General features: G+C 39.6%; 1 pseudogene; it reads left to right on the top strand.

Annotated features, from left to right (window-relative positions):
* Positions 1 to 457: 457 nt before the first annotated feature.
* LOC121882788 lies at positions 458 to 13,730 on the top strand (annotated as a pseudogene).
* The last annotated feature ends 239 nt before the right edge of the window (positions 13,731 to 13,969 follow it).

Raw genomic sequence — 13,969 nt, 5'->3', positions numbered from 1 at the left:
GGGCAATTTCAATTAAGGATACAGTAATGTGTCCCAATCAAGGGATAGACAAAAACTAGTGTTAGAGTCAGCTCCACCCTATATGGTCATTTCTGATGGTGCAATGCAAATGCAAAGTCAAAGCTCCAAAACAGGAGTCCACAAACCAGTGGGTGACGTCACGGTGGCTACTTCCATTCCTTTTTTTACAGTCAATGATCCTGTCACAGTCACCACTCAACACTTCATTTTATAGAAAGAAGAGGGCAAACAGGATCATGGGGACACCAATGCCAACAGCGGTCCAAGTATCAGTTACTCCAGCTTGACAACCACTAAAGCACCAACACCAAAATAAAGGAGCATAAGAGCAGATGATAATAAAGAGAATGATGCCACTAAGATGGAAATTTATAGAAGCTCTGATACCTTTGGCAAATATGTTGCTGAAACTCTGAAGGGCATTAGGTTTTGGAATATGGAGCTCTTCAAAAAAGTGAGATTCAGCAGGTTATGTTCAAACACTTTTTTAATGACTTCGGTAATGAGTGAAATGTGAAGTTGATTGAGTAGTGCAGCAAGTTCATCCAGGACCACATCTGTCTCCCCTTCTGTGACGTTAATAGGTTTCATCTTTTTTGTATGTTATTTGTTATTTATTGAGCACTTTGTATTCTAATTTATTCATTAAATAATTGTTTTTCCAAAATTCTGGATTATTTTATATTTATTTTTCCCTCTTAGTGCAAAAAGTGTTTTACTAGCATCAGTTTATCAGCATAGCAGCAAGTGATATTAATACAGCAAAATTGAGGGAAAGTACAAAAGCAAATTTGTAGGCGATACTGTTTTTATTCATACTGATGTTTAATATTTACATTATTTACAAATGAGTCAGGAATCTGATGTCTTCAATGGTTCAGGTTTAGTTGCCAGCTGACAGCACCCTCATTGTTGAAGAAGTTTGGTTCATGCAATTTGCACTCATCAATTAATTAGCAAGCATGTTTTTGTGATGTGAGTTACTTAGTAGAGCCTGGAATGTACTCTGATCCATGCGGAGCCAGGATCTACATGGGTTAAAAACAATATATTAACATGTTGTGAAGTGTTCACATAACTGTTCAAAAAATGTTCACTAATGCTATAATATAAAATTTTGATGAGAATCAGAGCTGTTATCTAAAATACAATCATATATCAAAATACAATTTCATAATGATGTAACAAGGTAGCAGCACTCACTGGAGGCTCATTGGATCAAGCCCCTTGAATAGAGTGTGAAATGATCCATTAGTCTCTCTATTGAGTAGCCAGTCCTTCACCCACAGAGGCTTAGCCTTTTTAGGTTGTGTTTTTTCCTCTAGCATATCAGTAAGAATTGATGCACCAATAGCTCTCTTCCTATTCTCCCTAACAGTCATAATGAAACAAAGTAGCCACAAGAAAAAGCATTACAACATGTCTGAATATGAAATTAAAGCTGCAAGCAGCGATGATCGGGTCCTCGCACCTTTGTGCAATTCGGGGCGTGCCGCAGTCAAAGTGCTTTTATTGCGGGCATGCAGATGTGATCAGGACCGGGCTCTTATCGGATGTTGCATTAAGGAGTTAAATATCACTTTCTGTGTCCACTATGTGGCACTAGAGAGCAACCACAATGATACATAATGTCACTGTATATCATGTGTAGACCACAGCATGTAAATTTCATGTAAATTGGATGATGTTTTTCATATCAGGCTGACTTCCTGTTGTGAGTAGGTGGCGCTATGAGTATGAGTCAATACTGACATGTAGATGTGTTCTGGCCTGGACTCCAATCAAGCATGTGAAATTTGGAGCAGATTCAACAAAGTCCAGTGGAGTTACAACGACTTTCTTTTTCATGGCGAGAAATGCAAATTTATGGGCATGCCATGTCAAGGGCATTCCATGAAAAGTCAAGGTTTTGATAACTTTTCAAACTGCACAAAAATTGCACATTAAATTCAAAATGGCTGACTTCCTATTGGACTTAGGGTCATTGATGTATAATAAGAGCTGGATAGGGTGCCGCCACTCAGCCTTGCAGCCAATTTTTCCCAGTGGCCACTCACGGTATTGCAGTGAAAAATCCCCCTGCGGCCCAAAAAGGATTTTCCCAATAGACCACCACTGTAGAAGAGACGCCTCTAAAACTGTTGACAGGACCCCTCGAACTGCAAACAACGTCAATTATGATTCTTTCTATTGTGAACTTTTGACCCATGGAGGTTTAAAAATCCGTGACATCATCACAATGTAAAGTCTATGGGCCGAGCGGGAGCTCGTGGGCGGGGCCAGCAGGGGAAACACTACTTCGCATATTCAGTGGGCCGCACAACGCGGAAGCAAACCCGGAAGCTAGAAACTTTTCTTGGCGTATGTGCCAGGCGAGCAATTCCTATAGGACTGAATGGGCGCCATTTTTAGTCCAGTATCCAGCTCTTATAATACATCCATGCTTAGGGTATGGCTACAAGAGGTTTTTTTGTGTGTCTGGACATGATACATGTGCCTACCAAATTTCGTTCATCTACATCAAATTTAAAGGTGGGGGCTTTGACTTTGAAATATTCTGGGGGGAGCCCTCGAGTCATTTTGCCACACTCAAGCCCAGGACCCATATCGGACATTTAAATGCCTCCCTTCTGACGCAACACCTCCTGTTTCAAGGCAACTAATGTGTCGCCATGGCAATAGCTTTTGATGAAAACTCAAAAGCTTCACTACTTAGCATCATCAACATCTTTCAACTTAGCTGACCAAATTTTAGGTGGATCTGGTTAACTTGCTAGGAGTAGTTACTGTTGCCAGTAGGTGGCGCTATTACTATGATTCAATATTAGCCTGTATGTATGTCTTCAGATTGAGTCTGTTAGAAAAGAAGAATAATAAATAAACTCCCAAATCATGTTGCATGAGACTTTAATTATTTTTGAATTGAGTTGCATAGAAATTATGTTTCATGCAATTTGCAGTAATTGCAAGTAATTGCATGAAAGTTTCACCATATAAGCCGGCCTAACACACACACACATGGCTGGAGCACAGCCAAATATTCAAAAGTGGCCTGACAGTTAATTAGCAAGCATGATTTTGCTCCTATGGGTGTCACCTAGCTACTGTAAATATAACTTGCCACAATTTTTTCCTAATGGACTCAAAATATTACATGTTTTATAACTTTAAAATAGTCAGAAATTAACCAAGCAACGTTTGCCATATTGGACATTTTTTTTTAAATTATACAAAACAAGTTTTTTAGAATAGATGTCTAGAATAGAAAGTCTGTATCCGATGACCAACTTTCATTTATTACAGAAACCATAATATGTAATTATGATATAGTCAGTCTAGTAAGTGCTCCACTTCATTCAGGGATATCAGTGGCAAATGTTATTAGATGCAGGCACCTCTGCCAAACCTTTGGGTTTAGTGAGATGATTAATTGGATTAAATCAATTCACTAAACTGAAACACTGAGTTTTGAATCTGGGATCATGATTCAATTATCTTATTATTTCAACAAATAATACTGTGATGTGATTCATGACCTGTTTGTAGCTGAATTGAACAACTAAGAATATTGAAATGATGTGGAAGGTGATTATATAAATATATATATATTGTGTATATTATTTATATTTCCATATACTTTAGACTGTCTTCATTCTCTCAGAGTTGGATAAAGTAACATTTAGTTATCATCTTGCTTAAGGATCCTTCACTGTTCACCATGAGGGAGTGGACAAAATGTTAGGAACTCTTTTTCATATAATGCACTTCAGCACACCACCACCCACTACAACCTCAATAATACATAAGCAGAATTATCACCTTGCTGACAATGTCAACAAAAACTGAAAAGAAATGTAAATGAATTAAAGCACTGTCTTTTAATTTACACTATGATTAGAAGAGATGGTTAATCTTTGTACAGATGATATACAAATGTATTAATTCTTCATCATCTTAGTTTTGTCATATGACCTCTGTCTTTTTCAAAATAAATGAAAGGTGTGTTCTCTCTTTATTGTTGAAATTTTCATCCACTTTTTCCTGGTGAAAGACTAAGTACTTCAGTGGCTCATATAACAGTCACTACTTTAGTGCTCTGTGACTTCACCATCCTATAGATAGTGGCAAAGGAAATGTCCTGATATAGTTTAATGAAATTTGAGGAATTTTAAACAGTGAATATAATCTTCAACCTTTGATCGGATGTAAGGCTTAATGTTGTTTCCAAAACTCTGCTTTGTTTTACATAATCCTGAATGCAATATCACCAAGTGTGAGTATTTTCTGCACACTTACAGGATTACTCATTGAGGTGAAAGATGTTTTCATTGATAATGTCAGGTATGTTATGAAGTGACTGACTAATACTGGCAATCTTACCCTGATTCTTCAAGATTCATTACGGTAAGATGTTCTGGTAGAAGGCTAAGGTTGGCAATATTTAATTTACTGGAAGTGAAATGTGGCAAAAGAGCCCAAATTCAGACTTGCTTAACCCTATCTGGGCTTCACTAGACCCACATATACTGTCAAGAGAATTCAAAATTCAAAGCCTTCCTAATAGAGCATGAGTAGCATTTTAGAAAATTAATTTAACAGACAGATCACACATAATTAAATGTATCATAAATCATACAGAGGGCCTCAAGTGTTGTAAACATCCCTCATTTTCTAATGAATTCTTTCTCATCTCCACTGCCCTACAGAGGATCAACGAGAAGGGGCTAAGTATGATACAACAGGCTTAATGTTTCCCACATTTATGTAAAACGTTAACCAGTTTGTCATGTAAATCTATTCATATTTTTTACAAACTCTGTTGTGTGTTCAAACATTTTTTTTCAAATTCAAAATAGTAGAAGGTCACAAAGTTTCCAGTGATACACACTACTGTATAGCATGTTGGAATATTGTGTCATTTAAGATTCAGTGAAGTGTTCAAACAATTCAGTGTATATGTATATATCATATATACAGTTAGTGATACTATCATACAATTTGGATGTTTTTTTTCCTTAAATTGAAACAAGTTTAAATGTTCCTGTCAGTCCAAACCTCACCTACCTGTACTGACACACTCAGCTGGTTGCATCTTTGCAGTGAAATGGGATCAGAGTTACTGCCTTACTTCTTACTCAACATACTAGACTGCCTGGGTCACACTGGACAGGCTGTGTAACTAACACATTGTTCAAATTCAAATTTCTTAGCATCTTATCACTGTAATACATTTAAAATACTTTCTTTCTTCCTTCTGGTAATTTACATACAACTATTATGATAATCTATTAATCATTTTAAGTAATTTTTTAGAAAGAAATGGTAAAATGATCTGGTTCCACCTTCCTAATTGTGAATATTTTCTGGTTTCTTTAGTCCTCTATGACAGTAAACTGAATGTCTTTGACTTGTAGACTATTGGCCAGGATAAAACAAGACATTTTAGGGGCTTTGTGAAATGATGATCAACTGTTTTTTATAGACCAAACAACTAATCGATTAATCAAGAAAATAATCAACAGATTAATTGATAATGAAAAGAATCGTTAGTTGCAGCCCTTCTTATCTGAAGACAAACAGTATTGCACATTTTTTCAAGTTCAGTTGACCGACTGTGCACTACCTCTAAGTTACACTAGATTACCATTTAATTTAAATGAATTGACTAGAAGTGTACCGATTAAACACTGTCTCTATTTTACCTATAACTGGTGCCAAATTACAAGAGTTCTTTCAAGAAACTTTCCAAGGAAATTTTTAGTGATTTAGAGACTTATAAAAAGGTCAAACAGAGCTCATGTCTCAGCTTGGACTTGCCCTTGTAGGTTGCGCTAAAATGGATACAAACAGAGAGCTAAACTGAAACAAAGCCACCTGCAGATATGTCCATTCAAAGGTTAAACGTTTTGAGCATCAGCTACATTTGCAGTGTCTGCCCTGGCTCATCAGTATGGGGGGTATGCTGCTATTTTGTTGCACTACATGGGGTCTCTTGTCTTTAACCCTCCCTCTGTTTCCTTCCGTCTGTGTGGCGTCATTAGTGTTGATGGGGAAGCTGGAATGGACTCAGCAGGGGGCAATGTGATTTGACCATCCTGCTGGGGAAATTGGACAAAACTATATTCAACAGCTATCATCGACTGACCTGCCCTTGACCATTGTTGCTCCAGTGGATTTTCTAAATGACCTCATGTCAAAGAGATTGGTTGTACCGGACAACTCCTCTGTGTATAGCTGAAAACTGTGCGAGCATGTGTTGGACTCTGTCAACCTACTGTGGGTAAATAAAGGTTAAAAACAAATAGCGAAAGGATTGTTTGCAACCATCTGGCAGTGGCAGTTTCTTTATAGCACCAGACGCAACTCATATCGTCCCAACGGGATTCTAGCCAGCCAGCCAGTCCTTCAATGGTGTGCGGTGGAGCATAGATAAAACCTTATTCTGATGCCCAAGAAAGAGAGAGGGAGAGAAAGAGAGGAGGGGAGGGAGTGAAATATTGATGAGAAATGTGAGGCACAAAAATAGAGCGCCTCTGCATTTCCAATGAAGGGCAAAGGACGCACAAATTCACGCACACGCATGAAGCAGGGTGTAACAATAAAGTAGATGAGTAAATCAAACACACACAATCACACGCATACGCAGTATAACACTTTGTGCAAAACCGTGATTCAGCAGAAGAATCCCATCCACCTCCCAGATGTGCTTTTCAACAGTCTAAAATAGTATCTGGCTATCTTCCGAATCTTTTTTTTCTGTAATATATATTCAATGTGGCTATGATAAAAAAGTATCCTCTTTCATTATCTACACCCTGAGGTCAACTCTGTGCACAGCTTATATGATAATGTATAACAAAAGGCAACAAAATGGAACGGAGACGAGCTTTCACAGTCCTTGAAGACCTTGAGACTCAATAGAACTAAAGAGCCACAGCGGAAGGATAGAAAGAACACAAACCATGTATCAATCGATGTGAAAACATGAACACAACAGGCAGCTGACAACTAGTTGCTGCCGCCACCGCCAGCCCAGGTTCCCATTCAACACTCCCCCTCATCTGTTAACACCTGCTCATCATCAACAGCCAGTATATATGTGTGTTGGAGTGTTTCATTTAATAAGACCCAGCTGGCCTTTAAATACACTTTAATAATATGCATTAAAATTAAATCAGATGTCAAGAAAATGGAAGGAAAACTAATTTAATCAAATTGTTTTAATTTTGTTTTTTTTTATTATTTTCTAGTTTGTTTGTTTTTTATCCTAATGAGGTCCACAGCAACTCTCAATCTTCAATACCTTTAGAGTAATTAATTTGTTTTGCAAAGGAATTACACCAACAGCTGACAAGTGTACAATAGATAAGGTTTTCTCCTGGAGTTGTAGTCCAGAGATCATGCTGGAAGGCAATTACCAGAAAATATAAACCCTCAGAGACATAATATCACCCGGCAGAGAAAATGTGCATGCTTTTTCCCCCTAACCATTATATGTGTGTTCGACCTTTAAATGTAATGTAATACCTGGAACTAATCATTTTAGTGTTATTCTGTTCTCTTGACTGTGTTTTCTTTCCTTTGGTACTGTATGTTCTGGGAAAAAATCCTTATCAGAGAACTAAACAATTTTGCTAAATAGTTCTCAAGGAAACAAAGAAGAAGAAGAATCCACATACAGCAGTTTGCATTCTTATACTTTGTGACCTGAGAGTCAGCCAGTCTCTTTGGCAACAAAACTCTGAGCCCACACAGAGCTTTTCCTGAATGAATGCTGTAGAAAACAATAAGTCACAGAAAGTCACTAGAGCTCACACACAGATACACACAAACACACACACACAGTGATGGAGCACAATTCCCATCCAGCCCCGGCCAATTGCAGTTAATTGCTTCTGCGAATGACTGATTGGGTCCGATTTTACCGCAGCAGGAGCTTAGAAGAAGAGAGGATGAAGGAAGGAGAGAGAGAGAGAGGAAAACAAAAACATCAACCCGTCACGGAGGGGCAATTAACAGGTTGATTAACTCCTAACCATTGCCAGACTTTCCCCTAGTGTGTGTCTTTGCGTGAGTGTGTCTCAGTTTGTTCTGTGCTCTTACAGGATGGACAGTCTCTCCAGATGAAGCAACACTTGCTACAGGAAATATGACAAAAGATCTGATCCATTGTATTACATAACAATGATGCTGAGTACCCTTTTTGGGTCTCCGTTAATGTTTTTGTTTTTATCTCTCTTCTTCATCTTCTCTTCTTTTAAGATCCTGTAGCTGTGAAGATTAAACCCCATCAGTCATTATAAAAGTCTCCTTCTTGTCTAACTTTCAAACATGAGCACACGTCTTGCTCCGCACCTTAGCTTGATGAACAAGCCACCAAACACACATTTACCAGGTAAAAGTGCACTGCCAACGTTAGTTTGCAGGCTAGATAGCTGATTAGCTGTTCAGCTACAGCACATTAAACAAAACATTAACATATCTACAAATGTCACTTTGGTCTTGTTAGATGCTGGTATAGTTCTTACTCTTCAATACCACTGCTAACAACATGCTGGTCTGCCCAGTGTTTGTTTGTTTTGTCTCTCCTTCCTAATGGTGTAACACCAGCACTCAGCCTGCCAGCTACTGTCCAGTTGGCTGAGGCAAAAAGGAACATCTTCAATATTTCCCCAAAGACCTGTTTTCTTCCTTTTAATAATAAAAAGTGTTAACAATAAATGATTTAATATGATTTCAGTTGGACTTTCAGTAATTCTCAATAACATTAAATATTAATGACTAAATAAGCAACAAAGTTAAAGATCCCCTCCAGACATGTTTTAAAATTTATATAAAATACCCTGATTAATAATTTGTGTCTGTTATTTTTTTACACAAAAAAAGTTTGGTTATCTTGTTAAAATCCTTAAAATGACATCTACTCCTTCTCCCTCATTAAAAATTCCAGACTCTATAAAAATGCAAATATTGTTCATATCAGAAGTTTAACTGTTGGACGCAACCTACTTCACTGTAAAGTCCGTTCTCAGAGTATGTGCACTGGTTTCAAGTTTCAACATCGCACTTGTGTAAGTCGAATATTCGACCACGATTGGCTTCCAAACTGTTTGTCATGTCACAAATCATGCTCGTAGGCCCACCCCTTGAAATCAAATTTTCAATGAGTATAGAGAAACTTTCCACTTTCAGCAGATGAATGTGAAAACAGCCTGCCAGTGTCAAACTCTGCACATACATCATTCTGCACAGTGAAGCTCAAGCATCCAACTGTAGGAACAAGAAGATTAAACACATTTTTGAGTGGAGGAGGACTTTAAAGTTTGGGAAAGAATATCTCGTATTATTGATTAAGAGTTTAACACTCAAAAACTCAGCTATTCTGCTTTATTAGAACTATGTGGGTGTAATTTGATCAGATGTGATTGACAGTGGCCTGAAAACAGAAGCAACCAACCCCCAGAAATACATGACATCACCCTTTTACAAATGAGCCCCACCCACGTCAGAACAATGAGACAACCACTGAAAACGAATACAGAAATCTCTCATATGAAATAACCAAAATTATTCTAACTTCAGAAGAAAAATGTTTTGTGTTATCATGTAGGTCCTAATCACTCAAAAAGCCGATTGAGAAAATAAGTTTTCAGGGCCTTTAAATGTCATTTTTCAACACAGTGAGCACCATAAATTCCATTCAACTTCATTAAAGTGAAGCCAAAAATCTTAAAAGAGTATATCTCCAGACCTTGACAAATAAAACCAAAACTTGCTACAAATCAAGTGTGAAAACCTGTTTTTTTTATAATTTGGGGGAACTGATCCTTTAACATTAAAATTACTTTTTGTCAGAATTTGGTCTTATACATTATATCTTGAAATTATATCTTGCTAGAGAACAGTTAATATGGAGCAGGACTTTTATTTACCACTTGATCACATATGCACATTTAAAATGTACTGTATGCATCAGTATGTGCACATTAAACCATACAATCATAGGATTAAATCTGACTTTGAACACTGCTCCACTGCAGAAAATATAATAATTTTATATATTTGTGAGAATATGTCCCATCACTATAGGGTTTGCTGCACACTATCCGCATTTAATATTCTTCCAGGATCATTTAATATGAGTGTGACAGATTTTCCCAATTCAAACGGATTTCAACTTAAAACTGGCTTGTTGAACACACTTGTGATAGATCCTGGAATGATAGGAAGACTGGTTACCTTAGCAACCTAGCACCTTTTGGTTTCTTTATATCACTGTGAGAAAATGTAGGAAACATAGAAAGAGAACGAGAGGTAGGCAGATTGGCTGACAGGCGGGTAGACAGGCAGCCATATAGCCAGACAGCCATGAGTTGTGCATTTGTATCCCAATTAGTGTACAGGGGGTCTCGAGTTTCTGAAAAGCTCGAAAATGATGCAATGTACAGTAGAATGTAAGGAAAGGCAAAGAGATAAATATTTGGACTGGGAGGGTGGAGGAGATGATTGAGGAACAGCGTTGGAGAGCTCTAAATCTCCAAATTAAGTCCTGAAAACTTCAGTACAGAGGACACAAATGTCACCAAATATTAATACAGGTAATACAGGTATACACAGTCATATACAATTAACATGCATTCACTTATATAAACAGGCTGTACACAAGACAAACAGTAAGACAGATATAGAGGCGTTTGCAAATACACTTGATGATTAATGCAGCACCTCTTGTGTGGACTGCAGACCTGTCAGTCAGTCTGACTGCCAGGCACATACAGTATATCAGCTTCCATCCTTCTTCTCTCTCCTTTTTCTCTCTCATTCTTTCCCACTTTTCTCTTAAGTTTACTCTGAACAAAACTGATTTAGAAAAAATACTTTTGAGTTCTAGATAGAATTGTGCTAGGGCAGGACACTTTTAATATAGTGTGAACTTAGGGAAAAATTAAATACTCAATCTGTAGTGATTTGTTCAAATTTAAAATTCACAATATATAAGTGCAACAAGCTGTGCCTTGTACTCCATGAGGGGTTATTCCTAAAAGGCACTGACAGTACAATCTATTACATGCCCTGTTGTCTTATCAGAATTGTTCATCTCTTTGCTAACGTGAAATGGAGAAAACTGATTAGCTGTGTTGAATGAATTCCTTCTCACAATTTGTGAGGAGGTATTTTGGATTTGACACCAGATCAAACATTCATTGATGAATTAGCTTGTCACTCACGGAACAACATCAGTTCCACAACATTTATGATTAGGCTACGTGGGTTGTGTTTGAATTAATTTAAATTAATTACGCGTTAGTTCATTTGTTTGAACTTGATTTTTTTTAAGTGATAGCTTATTAGGATGAAAACAAAGAGCTATAAGGACGAAAATGTAATGGCAGGCTGGTATGCTCACAGGAGGAGACAGACCACCACATGAAGCAGACATGCCCAGAAAGAGAGCAGGAGCTGGGAGAGTGTAGCACCCTGATCAATTCCCCCAACCCAAGCATGCAGTTTGATACAGCAGAGCTGCAGCTGAGCAAAATTCGGGAGGTCATCTAGAGAGCAAGAGCAAGTTCTGCTACAGGACCAAACAGAACCCCATACAAGCTTTACAAGAACTGTCCAAAAGTCGTGGTGTGCCTATTGAAGATCCTGTGAGTAATCTGGAGAAAGGTGCCAAAGGTGTCTGGATCCCAAAAGAGGAGGACTCCAAGTGGATTGATCAATTCCATATCATCTCCCTGTTGAATGTGGTAGCCAAGATTTTCCTCGGTGTTGTTTCCAATCGTCTCTGCAGCTTCTTCTTAAGGAACAACTTCATTGATACATTAGTCCAGAAGGATGGCATCACAGGCATCTTGGGATGTTTAGAACACACAGGAGTGGTCATGCCACTCATCAGAGAGGCCAGAGAGAACAGGGGTAACCTGTCAGTGCTGTGGCTGGACTTAGTAAATGCGTATGGCTCCATACCGCACAAGCTAGTGTAGATCACACTGGTCAAACATCATGTCCCCAGCAGGATCAGAGACCTCATAGCTGACTACTATAGCAACTTCAGGCTGAGAGTCTCCTCAGGAGCAGTTACATAAGACTGGCACAAGATCGGGCTGGGGATAATCATAAGGTGTACCATCTCGGTGATCCTGATCTCCCTGACATTGAACATGCTCACAAAGTTGGCTGAGCCAGAATGCAGAGAGCCTAAGACAAAATCTGCCAAATGCCACATATTTATCAGGGCATTCATGGATGACCTGAGAGTCACAACAAAGTCAGTCCCAGGCTGCAGATGGATCCTGCAAGGGCTCAAGAAGCTGATAGAGTGGGCCCAGATGAGCTTCAAACCAGCCAAGTCACTATCCATGGTGCTGAGAAGGGGAAAGGTAGACGACAGGTTCCGGTTCAGTGTTGTGGGTACAACCATCCATCCATCCTACCTGCACAAAGTTGGATGGCTGGCTGAAATCTGTGGAATGGTCTGGACTACCAGGGAAATTTAAAGCATGGCTCTACCAGCATGATATACTTCCCAGAATCTTGTGGCTGCTCCTGGTGTATAATGTGCTAATATCAACAGTGGAGAAATTGGAGAGGAAGGCCAGCAGTCACCTCAGAAGATGGCTGGAGCTACCAAGGAGCCTCAACAGTACCACACTCTATGGGCACAGTAATAAGCTGCAACTGCCCATCAGATACTTGGAAGAGGAATTCAAGGTGATGAGGGCCAGGAAATGTTGCTGCATGAGTTGAGAGATCTGAAGGTGGCCAAAGCTGGAATTCAGGTGAGGACTAGGAGGAAGTGGAGAGAAGAGGAAGCTGTTCTGCAGGCCATCACAAAAGGTTGGTGGGAATGGTGACTCAAGGCAGAGCTGGACTGGGATCTTTTCCAACCTCCACATTGACATCACCAAAGGGAAGGAGAAGCAACACCTAGTCCAAGAGGAGGTGAGAACAGCAGTGGAGGAGGAAAGGACCTGCAGAACAGTGGTGATGAGCCAACAGGGAGCAAGCACCAGATGGGACAATGTAATGGAGTGCAAAGTGACCTGGGCTGAGCTGTAGAAGGCTGAGCCCAACTGGGTCATGTTCCTTGTCCATACAGTCTATGATGTACTTCTAAGCAATCCACTTTGTTTTGCTTTGAGTGTGGAACCCTCAAGCACATCCTAAGCTGCAGTACCAAGGCACTGGGAGAGGGCCGGTGCAGATGGAGGCATGACCAGGTATTGAAGACCATCGCAGAATCGCAGAACCATCGCAGGCTGGAGTCGAGTAGGCCAAGAAGACCACCCCTCAAAACAAGCCATCGCCTTCGTCAGAGACGAGGAACAGCCAGGACCTTCCGTTAGAACAACAGCAGGAATACTGTCCTCTGCATGGGACTGGCAGCTCATGGTGGACATTGAGAGGCAACTCAAGTTCCCACAGCACATTATGACCACCACCTTAAGATCTGAATCTGGTTCTGGTATCAGATTCCAGAAAGCAAGTTATGTTCCTGGAGTTGACAGTACCATGGGAGGACCGCCTGGAAGTGGCATTTGAGAGGAGTCAAAGAATGTCGGCAAGGTGGCTGGAGAGCAAGACGCTTGCCAATAGATGTTGGGTGCAGGGGCTCTGCAGCCCGATCTCTATCCATAGCCCTTAGCTCCCTGGGCATTGAGGGAGAGAGGAGGAGAAGAGGTGTGGCAGAGAGAGCCTCATGGTAGCTGTGGCTCAAGGGAGGAGAGCCATGTATTGGGGACTATGGATGCAAATTAGCTTTGAGCTAACTTCAGTGCAGTGCATCTCTAATGTTTAAAACTGTACATTGTCCCAATCAATAAATCAAATCAATCATGGGAGCAGAGTTTGTAGTTTGTCATCTGGACACAAGCTTGGGTCTGATTAGCTTAAGCTGGGTCACCTGGAGGAGGGTGTATGATGTTGAAAGACCCAATGATTCCAA

Source organism: Thunnus maccoyii, chromosome 17, assembly GCF_910596095.1.
Source record: "Thunnus maccoyii chromosome 17, fThuMac1.1, whole genome shotgun sequence".
Taxonomy (NCBI): domain Eukaryota; kingdom Metazoa; phylum Chordata; class Actinopteri; order Scombriformes; family Scombridae; genus Thunnus; species Thunnus maccoyii.
This window is presented reverse-complemented; position numbering and strand designations above follow the sequence as displayed.